This window comes from Ischnura elegans, chromosome 2 (assembly GCF_921293095.1).
Source record: "Ischnura elegans chromosome 2, ioIscEleg1.1, whole genome shotgun sequence".
Taxonomy (NCBI): Eukaryota; Metazoa; Arthropoda; class Insecta; order Odonata; family Coenagrionidae; genus Ischnura; species Ischnura elegans.
This window is the reverse complement of record NC_060247.1, coordinates 42,195,185-42,213,891: the sequence shown is the minus strand read 5'-3', so window position 1 is coordinate 42,213,891 and position 18,707 is coordinate 42,195,185. Positions and strand designations below refer to the sequence as shown.

Below are 18,707 nucleotides of genomic sequence, written 5' to 3'. Positions count from 1 at the left end.
CACTAATGCTGTTGAAAGACAGGTTTCGTGGCGGTTTAAGATCTTGTGGGATAGGTAATAGACAATAGTAAATACATGGGTAAATTCTCTCGGGATTCCCACCGCGTTAAAAACTCCATTTCAGCGGACGCGTCGGCTGAAATCGAAAAAAGCGGGCCAAAAATCATATCTTCCATATTTTTATAAGTAGCTCAATGAAATATTTCTAACTATTTTTGTTTGGGCTATATAACATGAATCTAATGACTTTTGCCGAAAAATTGACCATGGGAGTTTTTTAAACAAAGTCGCAAAGACTGAAAAAATCCAAAAATCGACCATTCGGACCGCTTCAGTAGATATTGAGCATTTCATTGAAAATAATAGAGGACAGTTAATTAAGTAAGAAGTATTTAAAATCAGAAAAAATTATCACTAAAATTTTAACTTTCACTATAATGTATTCTTAAATGATAAATTTTATTATGCAATAATTTAAATTTAGGCATTTTAAAACATAACGCAGCAGTAGCAAAAAACATCAGTCGATTTTTTTTAACGGGGAAAAAATTTTGACATTATTTTATCGACAGGCATCTCCTGCTTTAAAAAAAATTACTTAGAAATAAAAATATTTCAGTATTCTGATCACCGATTTTTGTATTAATTGTAAATAGATATAATCGTTTTTTTTCAAAATTTAAAGTGAAAAAATCATTTTTTGCCAGCCTTTTTCGATTTCAGCCCACTGCGCGACGTTTCGAGCTCTGACTCGGGGCTCATCCTCAGGGCTGCTGAGTGTCGTTTTATCATGCATTTTAGTAAATTTATTTTCTTTTGATACATAAGAAAGGAGTGCATGCTTTCCGGGCGTATTTTGTTTGTAAACCTCTCTCGGGATTGCCACCGGGTTAAAAACTCCATTTCTGCCGACATTTCGAGTTCCGACTCGTGGCCGGGAAAGCCTCAAATCTTAATATTAAATACTTGTGGTGAATGCTGGCAGAAAACTGAAGCAAAATGCATTGTAAGGCTGGGAAACGGATGGAAAAAGGACATAAAAACTGGAAAAGGTATCTAGATCCGTTTCTCCCATTACCCTTTTCAGTATCCTTCCCGCACCGTTAATCAAGCGATTCTTGTGTAACCTGGCTTGCACCAGCTAATGATGCACGGATATAAAACCAGTCGTTTTAAATTATTCCTTTGAAACTTTTTTTCTTTTTAACATGAGGCTTTTTCATAAAGCCATACCGCAAGTATTGAATTTCCCAACCATCATTTTTCCTTATCCGTTTCATTCAGTGTCCCACCATATTCAGGGCACTCACCTCCTTTTGTAGTATATCTAACAATTGCCTCTGCTAGTTTACTTACTTCCAACTTCTCTCCGATTTATTTGATTTGCTTGCTTTCCGACGTATCCAACTAACACACATTCCTTCTGTTTCTCTGTCAGACACTGCTGAGCAACGTCTGGGAACTATTATTATGTTCGCACATGTTCTTCCGTTAGCTATCCGATGTTTTTTTATTGAACTTCAAATTAATTTTATTCGAAAATGAAAGAACCGCTACTTAGTTATGGAGATAATTTACACAAAGTCACGCATTTGTGAGCTCTTCGAAGAAATTGCTTTGAAAAGAAGTCTACTTTGAGTATCAGCTGTTCGTTATTATATAGCCACGTTTCTTGGTGATTTTACGTTCAAAATATTTAAATTCATTCCCCAGACCATTGTTTACCGTAAGTGACTTTGGTTTTATTTTATCCAAACTCTAGTCTTCTTACCTTTTACTAGCCCTAAAAGTGTTTGAGTAATAAATGCTTCGTGTTAATTTTTTTGGAGTCAATTTGGAAATCACCTCTCCCGTCAAACCTTAATCATATCCTTTTGTGAATTTTTCTCTTTTGAGCAAATCGAATTATGGACGTTTTTCTTCTGTGAATCTGTGTTCTAATTTCATATTTTACATTATTATAGTCTTTCAATTTATTGTTTATTGAAGATGATTAATGACTGGGCATATCCTTCTTCCACTTGGTTTTCTTCTTCCTTCCCATAACCGTATTTGACTTATTTTTCGTTCTTAATGCGTCCTTCTTATTATTATGATAACGATTCACGAACAACAGTGTGTCTGTGATCATCAAATCATTCCGAAAAAAGTTTTAATGTGTGTGTGACATTCATTAATTCTTAAGTGCATGAAGATAAAGGTGATAAATCGGATATTAAATTTTATACGTTTTAGAATAAAAATAAACTGAAATTGGAACATTACATTATTGTACATGATTGCATACATTTACGGTAGTGAGTCTGATGTTCAAACAGTGTAGGATCCTCTTTAATGATGTTAAGTATTTGAATGATGAAGCAGTCATCTCTTTCTGATCTTGAGCTTTATCAGCAGAAGGTTTAATATCTTGGATTGTCTTTATTTCGATTGAAAATTTTGGGTGTTAATTGAATGATCTCCTTCCGTGTAGCAACTAAAACCGATTTATTTCATAAAATCCCCGATGCCAGCACTGTGGGGTTTTGCACGGTGGGTTAACAGATATATATGCTTTATCTCAACGGTCATAGCTCTATGATCCCGGAAGCGTCCTCAAGAGTCAGTGACTGCTCTGGAAGATTGAGGAGAAGGGTGTATGTACTCTGTAGAGCGGTCACTTATGCTCATCTTTAACATCCTTGAAATCTACTCTCCCCCATTTAATAACTTTACTTGTATGAAAAATATTACTGATGCGCGAAATATTCCTTCTCCTAGTTATTGATAAATAAATTATCATAATGCATTATATGCTGTTGTTGGTAAGGTCTTCATTGCAACTTTATGTATTGACCAGCTAATTTTAGGAGAACATTTTATTTTTTACGTTTATGTATTAATGGGCGATTTGATCAAAATACATACTTAAGTATCTGAATCGTTACTTTAGATTATATTTATATAGAAGGGCGAAAAATTTGAAAGGTGCAAAATTAGTTGCCTTGGCCTGGGTTAGATTCGAGGTAAATTTTGAGAGAGCTTTGTTGAAATTGTTTGTTGGAAGTTTGAAAAATGAAGAGACCGATGTATTTTTCCGTTTTTCTATCCCTCTCGTACTTGTAGAGCTACTCGCCGTGTAAACTAGAAGGCCCTAATCATATCGGGGGTAACTTGATGACGTCTTGAACTCCTGCCGAGGGTTCCACCGTGTGCCAGCTAATGTACGGCTTTGCGCATCGGTCTCGCGTGATTCACTGTTATTTAAACGATTGTGAGTAACAAATGAAAGTATCTCGGGTATTCCACCGGGTTACATACTCCATTACTGTGGACGTTATGACCGATGACTCGACGACCAACAAGTCGCTGCCCAAAAAATTGACAGTAATCGAATATTGATCGAGATTGAACCGATTGAATTTCATTCAATATACTCAATAGGGAAGCACCAGATCATTTTTCAAAATTTTATGATTTATATGAACCCTCTCAGTGCTACTTAGTTGGAGTGACTGATGAAAAATACCAAAGGTATTTTTTTTTAATGTATCACCTTCGAGAAAAAAAAACTTATGTCATTTTTGAGTATATTAACGTGCTCCTTTTTTATTTTGATTCTACAATATTGATTTTTAACTGCATCATTGACCTTGATATTTTATTTAAAAAATCATAGCTGCATAATTATTAATTTGAATATTTACCTATTTCAAAGCCGATATTGTGGCTCGTGGTACTTTTCGGTAGAGAAACAGAAGCCCATCTATCTATCCGCGGCACTAAGAGGGTTAAGTTAATTGTGAATATTTGACTAAAATCATTTAGGGTATTCTCAGTCCCTCGCATAACGCATATCTGAGCCACTGAATTTTCGCTGGCTAAACCAGCGGGAGGCCAAAACCTTTCACCGACTCGGCGAAGGGCCGTGGGAAGCTTCGCTCGCCATGTGTCACGAGCCGGAAGCGGGAGGAATATCGCAGCGCCGTGAACGGGAGCGTGCGACATCCAAAACACTGAGCTTCTGCCTCGCATGCAGCACGCCGAAAATATAAAAATACACCCTTGGCCTTGCCTAGGCGGGCGCGCGCGCATTCATGGGATGGACCGCAGCGGGGAGAGAGAGAGAGAGGCTGGGGTAAGAAGAGATCGTGGTGCCCGATAACTATGTGACGTGTGGGTCGCGCGGTTCATTTTTATGGCCGCCATAGAGGAGAGTAGAGTCACTCAGGGTCGATAAGGGATACGACACCATCGCGCGTATGCAAATCGGCAAAATCGTTGAAATATTCCCTGCGGCGGCGTAAAGCAGGCTGGCGACCCGAAGGGGATGAAAGCAGCCAACCACTGTTTATAGTTACGAGCGGTCGTCATTCCTTCCAAATGACTTTTTAATTTTCTCCTTTTTTTATGGATGAAAAAAGGGTAGTAATATAGAATCAAATGGCTCGTCTTCATCGTGATCGTAGCCGGTGCAATTTTTGCCCTGAAATAGATCACCGTACTCGGTTGAATTATAAATTGGAATGGAGGTTAATAAATATATACATTAGTTTTAACTCTGTGGTTATTATGGCATATATTATGGTAGACTGACTAATGTAGCCTTTAAGTCTGACTTTTATAAGTCTTTAATATAGCCTTGTAACGTCTGACTGTTTTTTTTCTAAAATGTCTTTATTTTCTCCAAATTACAGTTTTCTTTTATTCACGCCTTCAACTAACTTTCTCTTTTCCTTTTCTCCTCCCATCATCAACTCCCTAACAACTTTAAATAACTGTATTAAAATATCACACGTTACAGGCTTGTTTCATTTGAAAGGAGATTCAACATTTCTTATCGTTTGCTCGGTTTTGTTTGGTTTTAGAAATAGCCTGTTCTTTTCGCTTGATGTGAGGCAATTTTATGCTCATTATACAACATTTCTCCATGAGAGGCTACAATAGTGAAGTGAATGACCTTGATGGACATATAATTTTCTCCTTCGGTGCATAAAAGGCGAGGAATATTGGAGGAATAAAATGACCTTTTTCCTCGTGTAAAACACGGTTACGAATGTAAAAATAGCGTAATTGGGTTACAGCATAATTATTTGTCAATTACGATTTTAACCAAACAATGTTGATTTGTATTTTTCTATGTCTCTCGTACGATAATTGTCTTGTATTCATTGCGTAAAATGATTTGGATATGATTATGATTATTTTATCGGCTGGGAGTTACAAAGGCAAACAATGCAGCTGACCGTAAGTATTTATCATTCTGTGCGTACAAATAATTTTGGTACGACTCGTTGGACTAAATGCTTTTATTTGTGCTCGCTGTTTGGTCCGTTTTGCTTGTTTGATCCGTCGAGATGTAAAACTGAGGAATGGGCGTGATGTTTGTGCCCATGGAATACTTTTATTTTCACCATTTACTCGTAGTTCATCATTTTGGTAAAATTGCTCGAAACTTGAGCAATAATTGATCGTATTAATAATTAGTAATTTACCACCTGAATCTATAAAATCTTGAAGAGGCTATAATGGTTTCAAAAGGCTTTATTATTATACATTTGCAGAGAACACGGCTAATAATTTAGAACGAAACGGATTTTTTTCAATTCATCTACCTGACGTGCTCACTCTATATTGCATTAGGAGAAAATATAAATATGTTTTGAAAATGCCATCTGTTAATCCTTAGATGCACTTATAGGGCCGTTCGACCAGCCTTTTCTTAATTCGTTCTTTGTGCTCAGAACATATGGTATGATACCGGCTTAAAATTTTCGAAGTTAATGCATTATACCCTTTTCAATTAATCCTTCCCTCGAATTCGAAAATATAACTTAATTAAATATATGCATAGTTTAACTATTTTCTCTGATATAATTTCTTTATAGCTTCATTTGATATTCAGGACAATTTTGACTAAGTTCCAAGTTATGGTACGTTGTTTGGTCCTTTGAGATGTGAAACACAGGAATGGCCATAATTGGTGTGTTTTTTGAAGTTTTTGAGTTTCTTACTTTAGGAAAAATTGCTCGGATTTTGGAAATAGATAGCCCATCTTTATGATTAGCTATTCCAGCTGGAATAGGGGAATCCCTTCTCGGGAAATTATTCGTAAAATTTTATTATCCTAAAAACATCAAGTAGATAACAAGTTAACGAAGATGAGCGAATTGTTAGTTGTGGGAGTGATCCATCCTCCTCGTGGGTGTGTTTTGTGAGCAATCCGTTGCAATTTATGCTCTAGATCGGATTAAATATAACTTTTGAATGGTAACGGTGATATAGCCAATAGTGTAACGTGAGCTGAGCAGTAAATGCGTGTAGTATCTCAAGTATACCTCCTTTTATTCCTCTCTTTGTTTCGCGGTTGGTGAAAAAACCCGGATACGTGCCTGATTTCGGATAAGCCCAGTTGCACCGCCGCTGACCCGTATCGCTGGCAACTTATTGGAGCGAGACTTTTTTTTACTAGTACAGCAGAAATTTCAATATGGTTGCTGATAAACTTTTTGAAGTTAAGAATTTTAGAATCTCTGTGGAAAGATTCCAAAGTATTAATTCCACTCCTCGCCAATATAAAATTCTCATTTTTGTCCGTAATTTCATCGATGTTCTTTTTTCGTTTTGTACCGCTGATCAGATCATGATTGTTTCTTTGCAATCTTTCTAAAAAATTCGGGGTATAACTCATTAAATGAAAGTGAGAAAAAAACTAAATGAGTGCCTTTTTTCCAAAGGAAATGATAAGAAAATAGTAAGTCCTAAGCAGATTGTACAGTATTTCACCTTTCTATTTGTTAGAATTATTTTCCAGCATTTCCATTACTGCTTCTCATTTCAATTATATTTATTTTTAGCTCTGTGATTACTGGATTTTATTTTCATTTTCACTTCAGTGTTGATATATTGCGAATTACACCGATATTTCAGTAGATTAGATGTCGTCGGTGGATCGAGTGAATAAAAAAATAAGTTTAAAATAGACAAGTACTTTCACTATGCTAAATTACGGTAAGCCCCTCTTTTTTTCCCTCGCACCTAACATCCATCATGAAGCACTATGCACATACAACCTCTTGGGCTGTCACGCGCACGGGTGGAAATTTTCTCCGAATATACAAATCGCCATTAAAAAAATCCTCTCCCTTAGTCGGATATCCCGGTTACCGGTCAGGAATGCTGAGTTCGGAATTCGAATCCCGGTTAGGCCAAATGATTTTTTTCTTCGTGGCGAATCTCATCTTTAATGCATATTGAGTCACGGTATACCAGGTCTGTCTGTCTGTCTGTCTGGGTAAAACGTCTGTTCAAACTTGGTTGGTTCTCTTTCCTCGATTTAAGTTAGCAAGTATATGTCACTTAGCGGTCGTCATGGTTTACTGGTTTCAGTCGAGTTGGTTTCATCTCTCTTTTTTTCTCACTAGATTCATCTTGAGGCTAAGAGAGTATGAAGTACCGTTACTATCTCCAGTTATATTTCTCTCGATTCTAAATTGCACATTTCACGTACTGAGGAATCCGCTAAGTCCATTCTCAAGCGTGATGCACTGACTAAATATTCATCACTCTGTCACGTGATTTGTCTAAAATGTACCGACCTCGCTTTTCCAACTTCACCTCTTATGTGTTGTTATGGGGCTGACGTTTTAATAGGGTTCCAAGTTGTGTAACCTCTCATTCTAATTAATATTCATTATTCCCGGCCCTGCACCTGGGGACCGGCCGAACCGGAGGGCTGTTTCCCCTCCCCCTCTCATCCCTTCCGAAAGCGGGAGGGCCGCGCGTGCCTGTTTCCACTGCCTATCAATCATCGCTTTCTTAAACGTCAGAAGCCATCAGCGGGAGTGATGGAATGACATATTCATCGGTCAAGCGGAGATTCGTGCGCTATGGGAACGCCCGCCCGCGCGATGAAATTAACCCGAGAGAGATATACAGCTCTTTTTATCACTGGCGTGTAATTCCTCCACTCCATTATACGAGGTACAAAGTTAAATGGGGGTTTCATGGTTGTTACATGAAAATGATGCCGCGCGGAAGAGGATATAAAATTGAATATTGATTGAATAAAAGTGGGATGCGCGGATATTCCCGTATTTGACATCGTTTTAACTGTAAAAGGGAAAAAATTCTTTCGTGTTCCCTGTGATGGTTTTGATATTTTTGGGTTGTGGAGAAGTTTTAATAACAGCAATCATCGGATGCTGAGCGGAGATTATTTCTCTGATTTAGGTGGAAAGTATTATGTTTGTTTTTTATATTTTTAAATAGATCTTCCCCCACAAAAATTGTAACTTCACTCCTGCGAAATTATTTAGGCATTTCATCTTTTGTTGAAATGTCCAAATCTATGGTGTTCCGTGATTTTGGATGAACAAGCCCTCTCAAATGTTTGCTCAAACCTTCTTTTTGGAGCAATGTTAACTTCGTTTGCTTTAGAGCCGCAGTTTTAGTGCAGTGATGCTCTCACTTTTGAGCCTTACAAATTCTCCATCAATAATAACAATTATTTTTAAGAGATGAATGAATAGGTATTAACTCTGTGCGACTTTCGCTAGCCCAATGTGTTACATCCATGAAAGGTTAGTCATGGAAAGGATTCCTTATATACACATTGAATAGGTACTATAGTGAATATTATTTTATAAGTATTGAATTATATTCTTCCACATTGAATGAGGTAAATAAATATGAACCTGGGTTATAACGGGTTAGTTTTCTCCGTAATAATAGACTCCAGCATGTATATTATTAAAAAAACTGCTAGTTGGTGTATTTCATTTTCGTGGACAAACGCGAAGTTCGGAGGCAAATAAAATTGCGCTGTACCAATGCTGGGGCTCAGGTGACCAACATATCGCCAGTCTTAGGGACTGACTCAATTGGCATTAATTTTATTTCCTGCGGAAACTGACCCTAATTACAAAATATGAGTATTTTCACGATTAAAATTGTCTTAAACTTATCAACGTGTTGTGAGGAAATCTCCGTTGCTTTTACCTGCGTTTGTATTTTCAAAACTTTCGCTATCGATCCTATCAACTCTTCTTTATTTAGACCCCAACTGTGATCCGCATGAGGGTTATTTGGAATCCGCAACCGGATTGTAGCTCTTCGATGCATGCCTCGCTATGAAATTTTGTTCCTTAGCCCATCGTTCGGTGATTGCTTATTGCGACCTCTTTAGAGTTCATGCAGTGGCATCGGATGCAAAAAAAAGGATTAAGAAGACGAATCACTCCCTCTAGATATATCGTATTTTGTTTTTTTTTACGCGTCAAATTACTCTAGTAAAACCTAATATTTCATCATTAAATTTGGTTGGTATAGAGAATAGACTTATTTCAATATTTTACTGTTTCTCAAATATAATTTATGTTTGAGAAAAGTCTCGGGTAAAATTTGCACATTTGCTTTGCAAGTTTTGACATGCGTCTATTTTGTTCACCCTGAAAATTTCAAAATGATCGCGTAATTTTTGAATAAGCTATACGCCACTGAAATGCCTGCGTTCAAGACAGGTTTTCGTTTTCCATTCCATTGTAATATTGGCATCAGAAGAGGCCAAGAAGGCAGTTCTCTAACCGCCACAATAACCCGAACATCATTAAGTAAGCCTAGTCTAATGCTCTGCGAGTATTTGCCAAGTGCTGCCGTGGATGCGTTGCAGGTCCCCCTGGGGGATTTGCGTTCATCCCTACTGAATCTCGATTTCTGGTTATCTCCTTCCCACTCTGATCTCAATTGCTTCACCCCCAGCAATCCCCCTTTGAGTGCAAGACGACTGCCGTGTATATACAGAGGTATCCCAGCTACCACACCGTGAGAGATGGGTAGCTCGGGAGAGCGAGAGAGAGTATATAAAAGAATGAAAAAGGTAAAAGGACGGACTCCTTGGGGTCCTTTCGCGATGCAACGGGAGCAGTTAGTAGCTGCGGCGGCGGCGGTGGCTACCGCTTTGGCCTCCCTACTTAGCGTGATGAGGGAGGGAGTTTGAGGGGCGGAAACTCCCCTGTTCGAAACCTCGCTGCCGAGAGAGCTCCTGAGACGACCACCGGAGGTCAATCGTATTACCCTATCTCTCTCTCCCTCTCTCTCCCTTCTCCTTATACATTTCTCGTCCTCTCCCCTCTCTTCTATTCTCTCCCCCTCTCATCCGTTTACCAAGGTCATTCGCGGAGTACCACGCGGCCAAATGCTTCCCGTGCGTTTTCGAGATGACGGGAGAGAGAGAGAGGTTTCTGGTGAGAACTTACTCAAGATCTTTCCTTCCAGCGGGATGGAGTGGTTTGCTCCTCTTGCCCCGTCGACCCTCCTCGGGAGACCGACCGCCAGTCAGTCGGTCTGTCCCTTTTTAATATCTCTTTATCGCGTTGACATATGTGCTCGGGAAAAGGCACAAGGTGGAAAGAATGATCTGCGAAAACTTTTTATCGATTAATTTGAGTTTCGACGGGTTGGTTTCTTTTCGGTGTATTTATACGTTTTCCTAATGGGTGCAACCTTAAAAAGTTGAAGAGACTGGTCGTGATGTTTTCACTTCCATCTGGTTGTAGGTCCACATTGCCAATACTAGGATATCGACACACAAAGAAATAAAAAAAACATGGTTGACCAAATATTTTTATTTGAGGATAATGTTTCCCATAATGTTAGTACTGATCTATTTCCACATGACTTATTTATTTCTTCCATTTATTACTTTATTCCATTTGATTTCTTTATTTCATCCGACCAAGATTTCGGTACAAAATGCCATTTTCAAGGTTAATGTCTATTATTTATTATGTGCCTAATGTTTGTGGGTCGGCTGAAATTAATAAGTGTGGAAATAGACAAATACTTATATTATGTTAAAAATCAAAAATTTTCATCGAATTACGCCGTTAACTATATATTATCCAAAATATTTACCGTCGAGTCCAGCATCGCTTGGATGCGAAAAACTGTCTGCAGAGGAGGCGATATTCTTTTAATTTTTCTTGTAAATCTTCTTCCCTGCATGGTTTAGGCTTTATTTAAGGTTAAATATGAAGCACTGTCCGCGATGACAATGGAAATAACAATTACAAACCTCCATATCGAGGGAGCGTCATCAATGAATATTGAGCTAGGTGAAAATCGAATTCGCGACCTTTGGATAGGCCGTTGAAGAGAAAACCCCTGCCTTCAGTGAGGCCAGCATAGATATCATTTACTTATTGTTTGTGGTGCAGTGCAATTTTATCCTGAAAAAAGAAAATTGAGCCAGGATCACAAGGGTGAACACGGTATCTGAGTTTTTATTTCCATTTAATTACACTGTGACTCACCTCTTTTTGTTATCTATAACCGCATGCTCCCTTAGATTTTCTACTTGTTGTCGGTTCTGCAGAATACTCTCTCATTTCTATTTCTAATGAAATCACTAAACCAACAATCTATATCTGTGTCCAATTTGACAATTTATCAATAGTCAAAATCAGCAATGGCTTTATCTCATTCATTGAATTCCTCGGTTTGAATCGCATTCATATTTACGCGCCATACAACGGGCCTCGCATGCCGGGCGCGCTTTCAATAAGCACCAAGCCATTACCATTTATTCATTTTGACGTAGGGTATTATGTTACGCCATCGAATGATGCATGTATTAGGCCCTCCAAAGAGCTCTGATTCCCAGCCAATGTCCGTAAATGCGATATCTCACTACTATTGCACTTTTATTTCTTAGCTTCAGTGCCTATTCTTCACTTGCAATTTTGATTACAATTCACGTTCGACGGTGTTACAAGTAGAAAAAAAAAACTTTTACAGTCAACTGATATGTTATAGTTTCACGACTAAATCATATAACGGCGTTTTTTTCAGGTGACTATTGAAGTAGATATTATCACTTAGTTGTAGATTCTACTCTCGAATAGGATGTTGATCTGTGGAATCCTAATGTTTTTCCCCAAGATTTGACCATGGATTTATGTCACAAATTTTCTTCAATTTCGGCTCTCTGAATATTAGCTTGTTAAAGTTTTTTTTATTTTTCTTTCTTGATAATCCAGTGAGATGTATGCCATTGTTCAACGAATGATGGATATGAAATTCCCGAAAAGCTATCGTAAATGTTAAAAATATTCGTTTTGCAAAAAAGGCGCTACCCTTTACATGACTCACTGGTTGCGAGCGTAGTGCTGCTTACACGGATTTTGTTAAACGAGTTAGAGGAATGCCAGAAAATTCGGTTAACATGTCTCAATCAGTAGGGTATGTAAATTATATATTTATGGGGGCCATGATTAGTTTAAGGATAGTTGAAGTAATTTTAAAGAAGGGTAGACCATTATATTTTGTTTTTAGTGTAATATTTATTGATATCATTACTGTAAAAAAGAACTTTATAAGAAATAAATAATACTAGTACTAGTAGTAATAATAGTAGTAAACAATGAAGATATCCAGTCAAACAAAAAATTTAATAACCATGTTAGGAGAATTAAGGATTTCGAAACATTTTTCTTATTTGATGGAAGTTTGTGGCTTCCTATTGTATGCGCCCCTGGTATGCATATTGTAAACTGCGCATTTTCGATTAGTAAAAGAAACTCCTCGAACCCATGATTTTGATTCTGAAATTAAGTCATAAAATTTCTCTTGGCGCGCCATCGTGTGGCCCAGATTCATTTTTGCTTTATTTCCTCGAGAAACAGGTCCTTGACAATGTCAATGGAGGGAGATGTTTGTTCGGCGACACGACCGACCGCCGGAGTCTGTGTTCGTGGGCGCTTTAAAGTGGACATGACGTGATTTATGGGCAATGCCCGGTGGCAGGTAACCTCTGCTGCTCCCTCTAATGTCACTTTGATCGGATGCGAGTGACCCAGTCACCCGGGTGCGGCAGAGGGCATCTCTCTATTCGGTTGAAGCGGAGCGGGTGTGTGCTGATAAGCTCAGTCTTGCGAAGATATAGTAATCATTTGAACTATTTACCACTGACATCGACGTATTTGGGCATGCTGTAATGGAAGATTTTCCAAAATTAGAAAAGCTGTTGCACTTTTTGGCAAAATTTATTCGCCACACGATGCGTTCCAATTCACAGAGCCATCATCTGGTGAAGGAATAATAATCATGCTGGAACGCAGGTATAAATACAAGATCTAGGAATTAGAGGTGAGCTCATCGGAAAAAAATGAAACGTTTAAAACATCGAATACGTTTGGAAAAAAAAACGTTATTTTCGTTCGGCTCAAAAAGAACGCGAAAAAAAAATAGTTTTCGTACTGTGATGTATTAATTACCTTGAATCGTACTTTTGTGCCTTGAATCTTATTATCATATTTTAAATTCCTTTCGTGTGTAATTAGCTCCTCCCCCCAGTTTCTTCATTAGTTTATTGATTAAGAGTCCCCAATATATACGTGTTCTATTCCCCTGGCAATTGGTGTTGACATGTGATTTTACAGGTGCCATTTATCTCATTGAAAATACATATCGTAATAATGTGACATTTTTTTATATCAATACTTCAATATAAATGGAAATAAAAATATATGAGTGTATATTTCTCGGGAACACGCATTTGCTAAATTCTCAGAGGACATGTATTTCCAGGTAAAATTAAAATACATGGAAGGAAAAAGAAAACACGTGTCATACGAGAAAAGCGTTTTTTATTCGACGTTTTAAGCATCATTGAGGAAAAAAGAATCTAGTCTCATTAGGAGGAAAATTTACTTCTGCTTCCCTCTATTGCCGCACAATTTTTATTTATATGTTTTTTCTTGCGTGATTAAATTTTCATGCACATGATGATGCCTTTGTGAGGTTGCGTTGCTTGGCAAATGAAGTTAAAAAAAAGCGCAACAGTTTTTTCTGTAATGTTTATATTCGGCTTGATTTCTGGAATATGTGAAGCGTTTGTATGCTGATACGTACAACCTTTCAAAGATTTAAAGTAATTGTGTTTGTGTTTAAAATACATACTGATTGATTGAATCAGATTAATATTTGCTTTTATTTCACCGAGAATAGTATTCGGTTACGTGTCGTTGATTTTTTGTTACAAGGTTGTAACTGCTATCATGTTAATTTAGTTAAATATAAGGATAACCCGATGTTCTGGTTTTACTTATTCCGTGGCTGAGTCAGGTGTGGTTTTATTAGATATCTGGTTCCTCTTTATGGTTTATCATTAATATGAAAGGAAAGTCGGTTTTTCAATCAGATTAAGGAGTTTCATCTCACTACGTCATCTTCGACCGAAATATCGGGTAAAATCAATTCAAATCAAAGCAGCTTTATGATTTGATACGATGTGGCAAATTGATTTAGCTGTTCGCTCTGTCCTTATTATTGGGTTCGAAAAAATTTCATTTCGCTCCATTATTTCCAGCTATTTTATCATCGAATTTATCGCTCAATGAACCCAGCCATATGACCAGGGATGGCAAGTGAAACGAAACGAACATGTTTCGTCTCGACCGGGAGGGAAACGAAAATACGAGGCCTGGATTTAGCTCGTTCCCGCACGATATTAAAATCACCAAAGAGTTTAGTTGCGGAGTTAAGGACGAAACTTTTCTCCCAGGAATGAAACTATATTAATCGAATCTCTGCTGCTCATAGTTATGTTTCGATCCCGGAAGTTGAGTGGAGGGGGAAAGAGGGAATAGTTTCGAACCATTACGTTTGACGTGCGTGTAGAGATGTTTAAACATCGAGCTTAATGATAGAATGGCCGGTTTGCGTTCACCGTTCTCCTGTTAGTGGTAAAAATATGAGTGCCCCATGCATCTAATGGCGGTAAGCCGAACCTCTACTTCATTCAACCATACTTAGTACTCGGTGTGCGGGTCAAAACTAAACTGTTCGATGGTGAAGCATCCCTCCGGTGAGAAACATTATCTACGTTTCGTTTCGTCCCAGAGTTTTAGTTTAGATTCGACCCGAAGTGATTTTGACCTCGATTTCGTTTCGACCACGAGTTTAGTTCCCAGGGTTTAAATCCATTTGGTTTCGTTTCTGCATTTCGCTCCCGGGAACGAAACTATTGAAATGATACTGGTTTTGACCTTCGTTTAGTTTCTATTGCCATCTCTGCGTATGACTTGAATTACTGTCGGCCGATCCTGGAATTAGAATTATGTTTTAGTGTGAAACATGTAAAACTCTTTTTAGCCAATTCATTATTTGTAGGATTATGCAGTGATGACTTCCTATCGATATCCATAGCTTTAAAAACGCGTGTCTTCATTCTTGATAATTAGTAGCTTAAAATATCTATGCCTCTGGTTTTTATTTGCAATATTTGTTTATTGGCGTTTTGTTTTTTGTTTGCGTCGGACTTTTGTGGCCGATATGGACTCCTATATTATTAGCTAATCAAATGAAGGATGTGGGAATTTAAATGATCATCCCATGATGATTATTGAAAATTGAATTATTTAAAAATCGATCCATAGAACTACCTTAATTGTTTTTTTTTTATCGGCTTCAATCCATCAAAGAAGCGCACCAGGGTATATTGAGCTTTTTATCGCTTTTTATTCCTTCGTTTTCGTTACGAGCTTGATTAAATCAATACACTCTTGATGGTATCAAATTCTTAACGTCCGACTGAAATGAATCGGGTTCTCCTTTTGATCCAGTTTCTGACAAAGAATCAGTGGATTCTTTGTCGGGAAAAAGGTAGCTAACTACTCTCAGAAACACAGTTATCGAACTTCACCTTCTGTTCATGAAAGCATTTTAGGCAAAACGTAATTAGCTCTCGGTCCAATCAACTGATAGCCCTTTTCCGGGTCTGGATTCATCCTCTCCTCCTGTGAAGCAGTTTTCCTGCTTTCATGTAATGAATTTATCTACTCTATTAATTATCAGATATTAGGCTCCGGCAAGTTAATGGGGGAAACGCAAAACTTGACTTAATAACTCACAAAAGAGAAAATACGAAATATTTTTCGCCGCGAAACATCATTTATCTAATTAAGCGTTTAATTCGCTTTTATGTTAAAACTCAACCATGAGTGCTATCTTATTCAAGTTGAATCCAATTTCTGCCGGAGTGCTTAAGCCTGTTTATTAACATGGATATTGATGCTTTAATTCACTCCTCTTTTGTGCTTTTGAACGAAGACTTGTTCATTGCGGTCAATTTTAACGGTAATGAAATTGGTGAAAAAATAAGCAAATATATATTTACAAGCAAAAATTTTCGTTTTGGCGCAATTGCGGGCGTAAAAACTCTGGACGATTCAGAAAATTAATTATTCAAATTGATTCCTGTCACATTTCTTTTCCCCGTCCTCGATATATGTTTTTTTTGCTAGCAATGGGATTATGTCGTTGTATTACCTTATTTATAATAAATCAATTTGTGACAATAGCCCATCGAATCAGTAAAATATATTCCCTATTGATATCCGTCCAGTGTTATCCTAATAATGTATTGTTTCATTTTTTAAAGCGATGATTGATAGTTATCTATTTTTGTCACGAACAAAATTGTGCATTGAATGTAAAGACAATTGAATCATGGAAGTAATGACGTGTTTAATGAAGTTTCGGTGATATCAAGTGAATTGCCATGTGTTTTTCAAGAAAGTAATGATAAATTTAAACTCATGTATAAAATGAAGGCTTAAACATACATAAGGAAAAATTAAATCATAGAAAGATGAGAAATGTGCTACTGAGAATTCTTAATCGTTTTCACTCATACAGATCAATAAGGATCACCTTGTACAACAGCATCACACCTTTTAGTTGATGCTACAGTACATACCTAGGTGCTTTCGGTCTATAAAGTTTGCATACAATTTTTAGCTGTGGATATACGGAGCTGCCAATAAACTAATTCAGTTGTGTCATGATAACATTTCGTGTGGTATCACTACAACTTGTTAAGATTTTTATGGTATCTTCTGGAGATTTCTCGTCTTCCTCACAGTTTTAATGTTACAGATGCTTTCGTTTCCAAAATATTCTGAATTATGTAACATAAGTGCTGAAACTCCACACTCTCTGCGTAACTGCGGAGTTGCCGTAATAACCGCCTTCACGCCCTGCGCGACAGTTAATGATCTCTCGTGTGATTAATAGCTGGAAGAAATTGGCCCGTTGACAAAAGGCTGCCGGCAAGCCGTCAGCAAGTTTACTCTTGCCTCCGTCGGGACTTGTCGATTCTCCAAGGCGAATAGAATTTAAAGACATAGCTATATCGCAGGATATATGGATGAATTTGAAATTCAATATTCTTAGATGTGTACTAGACCAAGTGTAGACCTGTAAACGGATGCATCCCCAGACTCCTCCTCTTCTAGTATGATTAACTATGTATAAATTATGGGGTTTGATCGATGATCGTTGGGTACTTCGTCGTTACCCGTCGGACCCGTTCATGCATATTTTGTTGTGAGATAAGGTTCTTTTACCGTATCGGGCTCACCATTTCGCTTAAGGTGACGCATCACTCCCGGCACAAGTGTTCGTCTTATGCAAACGATGAGCCTTTGATAACCATCCCTAATTTTATATTTATTTCATCCCTACTAATTGCTCACATATCGTTCAAATAGATGAAAAAATTATATCAAGGCGCTGTAATGCGATCACGGTGTACTCCGCGCAACGATATGTGTAACCGTTTTCTAGTTTCTTGATTAGCCTTAAACAAGTGGTCCCTATCTTTTGAGTGATTTTCATTGAGGCAAAAAAGGTTTTTCTTCCTTAGTTTCCACTATTCACTATGAGAGCGATTTTTGAAAGTTGAGGCGGCACATTGCCTGATGAGCTCTAAGCAATTTCACTTGGGAATGGGGTGTTCACATTTATATGCGTTGCGACAAAATACAATTATAGATGAAAGTTGAAGAATTGGTACTCTTAAAAGTTAGTACAAGATATCCAAAGGTAAAAAACAAGTTTCTTATTCGTGCTCTAAGAGGAAAGACGTAGAGTTTGACTTCTAATCATATGCGTATTCTAATTTTGAAATTTAATCTCTGCTGTTGAGGTTCATTTTTAATGTAACGAATTTCTAAATTATGCCTTCTAATTAAGACAGTGAATTTGATATTGCATGACTGTAGTTACTCGAGAACTATTTATAATACTTAATATGTTGATTTTATTTATAGGACTCCTGTTATATCATATTTATAGGCTCGAACCCACTGTCATATTTTATTTTAACTCCCATTTCCGGCAACAGCTTCCAAATCTAAGCCTTATATAGAATTTTAGCAATATTTATTTTGGATTTCAACTTAGGACAGTGCTGATTTAATGTGTTATTACTTATACTTTTTAAATGTATCTTGCCAAAAAAACATTTTGAAGGCCTTGTCTTTCGTATAGGAAAGGTGAAATAATTTATTAATTTATTTTTATTTATCTCCATCTCCCAGAAAACAGCTCATTTATGGCCTTCTTCTTCTGGGGGAATAACGTGCAACTACTAGTATCATACAAAACCATGCCCCGGGTATGAACAACCTACCCATGCGGGACTCGAACCCGCGACCATTGGTTTGACAGGCGAGGACTCTATCCCACCGCCAACGAAGCCGGCCAATTGTTTTTCTGAGGACATTTAGCTTAGTTCTGTTGTAATTATACCCAATAATTGGATATCCCGGTCTATTTTTCGAGATTTTTGTACATCCTAGTTGTTAATATTAAGGTAGTCTCTAATCTGAAGGGAGAGTTCCCGAATGTAGCGGCGCGATTTCAGAATGCCTGATACCCATACA

General features: G+C 37.5%; 1 protein-coding gene across 1 annotated transcript in view; it reads left to right on the top strand.

The window, feature by feature from the left end:
- Positions 1-18,707, top strand: part of LOC124174217 (serine/arginine repetitive matrix protein 2-like) — a gene marked incomplete at its 3' end in the record, with an annotated part of 218,332 nt that overhangs the window by 29,065 nt on the left and 170,560 nt on the right. The window lies entirely within an intron of this gene.